The following is a 2,184-nucleotide window of genomic DNA, read 5'->3' as shown; positions in this document are numbered from 1 at the left end:
AATAGAGCAGACCCCCAACTTTCCCTTCAATACGATTACTTGTCAAAATATCTTTTAGGAGAAAAAACGGGATGCTTTCCCATTCCCTTAGATTCACTTAAAGACCTTCAGAGGAGCCCAAGTATAACATAAGGTTCAGCCCAAAGCAATGGAAGGTAGTAAGACTAGGCAGGTAATAATTATATGGGTCCATACAGTCATAAGGCATCAAACAGTAGGAGGTCAGAGGGAAATACAAATAACAGAAAGATGAAAGAACAGAATATTACCAAAAGAACCAACAAGTACAAGTTTAGGAATTTAAGCAGTTAGTTAATATTTTAGGTACCCAAGAGTTAGGTAACATATATGTTCAGAAACAAAGAACAGGTAGGTGTTCAGGAACACAGAGGTCATTAGTCCGACGTATCAGAAATCATAAAAAGGAACAAAACACAGAAAGAACAACAAAATGAAAGAGTGCTGTATAATTATAATGACTAGGATTAGACCGTGAAAAGAGTAAAAAAAAAAGCACTTCTCTGCCTTCACTGCAGTAGTGATATCAAACATGGCATATACTGTCAAATATGATAGATGCATTGGTTGGTTTTTCTTAAGTATTTTTTTTTTATGTTTTGAGTGTTTGTTACAAGGGAGGGTTTTCCAGATAGAGGAGGAAAGAAGGGATGTCAAAGGTCACATAATAAATAAGTTAAAGAAACATAGAAAAAATTAGCTATCAACTCTATAGATACACAAAAAAACTATGTACAAACAAGGGTAGAGAGGATCACAGAAGATTAAGCAGGAAATTTTAATTAAATAAAATTGAAATATTTTTGCACAAAAAATGATAAAACTAAGATTAAAATGGAAAAAAATTAACTGGGGGGAGGGCAGAAATCCTTTTAGTAAGTTTCTCTGGTAACAATCTCATTTCCAAGATATATAATTAACTGATTCAAATTCATAAGAATAAGAGCCACTTCCCAATTGATAAATGGTCTAAGGATATAGACAGGCAATTTTCAAGGAAAGAAACCCAAACTAAATATATTCATAAATATATTAATATTCTAATCCCCTTCCAAAAAAAAAGCTCCAAAATCATAGACCCATGCAAATTAAAGCACTTTTGAGATTTGACCTCTTACTTGTAGGATTGGAGAAACTGTGGGGAAATAGGCACATTAAATAGACCTGTCAATGGGTTGAACCATTCTGGAAAGTGATATGGAATTCTATTTAAAAAATTGCTAAACAGTGTATGCCCTTTGACCCAGCTGTACTACTGATAGGCCTGTATTCAAATGAGATCAAAGAAACAGAAAAAGTCCCTTATGTTTAAAAATATTTATAGCCCCCCAAACTGGAAACTAAAGCAACAACCATCAATTGAGAAATGGCCAAAATAACTTGTGGTGTATGCATGTGATGGAATAATTTTGTACTTTAGGAAATGAGAAAATATCTGGTTTCAAAGAGAAATAAAAGGCTTATATGAGGGGCAGCTAGGTGGCACAGTGATTAGAGCACCGGCCCTGGAGTCAGAAGGATGTGAGTTCAAATTTGGCCTTAGACACTTAACACTAGCCATGTGACCTTGGGCAAGTCACTTAACCCCAATTGTCTTGCCTTTTCCCTCCAAAAAAAGCAAAGAAAAAAAAAGAAAAGAAAAAAGAAAATCTTAAAGGCTTATATGAAATAAGCATTTAGGGTCCAGAAGAAAACAGTTTTGTATAAAGCCACTAAGGGAATTTTATTTGCTTTTCTATACATATCTGTTACAAGGAATTTGTTTTTCACTGAGGTGGGTACTAGGAGGGAGAGAAAATAGATTTCTGTTAATTAAAAACTTTTAAAAAATAGAGAGTTTTGGAGTGCTAGAGCTTGCATGGAGTGAGTGTGAACTAGAAATTTTTGTAATATAAAAATAAAACTCATCAATAAAACAACAAGATAAAAAAAGTTAAAAAAGGAATGAATGTGATATAAAGAAAAAAAGTACCAATTAAGTTAATAATGAAATAAAGGGGTGAGTTGTTCAGAATTATGCTTGTGGTGGCCCTCAATTGCAGGGATTTAATAAAAGCTTGTTGAACTGAGATTATGTAATACAATGGAGTCCCTTCATTCATAAAATAAGAGGTTAGTAGTAGTAGTAGTAGTAGTAGTAGTAGTAGTAGTAGTAGTAGTAGTAGT

The sequence above is a fragment of the Petaurus breviceps genome, unplaced genomic scaffold (assembly GCF_028583685.1).
Source record: "Petaurus breviceps papuanus isolate PSGF00001 unplaced genomic scaffold, PetGlider_PUasm1.0 90895, whole genome shotgun sequence".
Classification (NCBI taxonomy): domain Eukaryota; kingdom Metazoa; phylum Chordata; class Mammalia; order Diprotodontia; family Petauridae; genus Petaurus; species Petaurus breviceps.
This window is presented reverse-complemented; position numbering follows the sequence as displayed.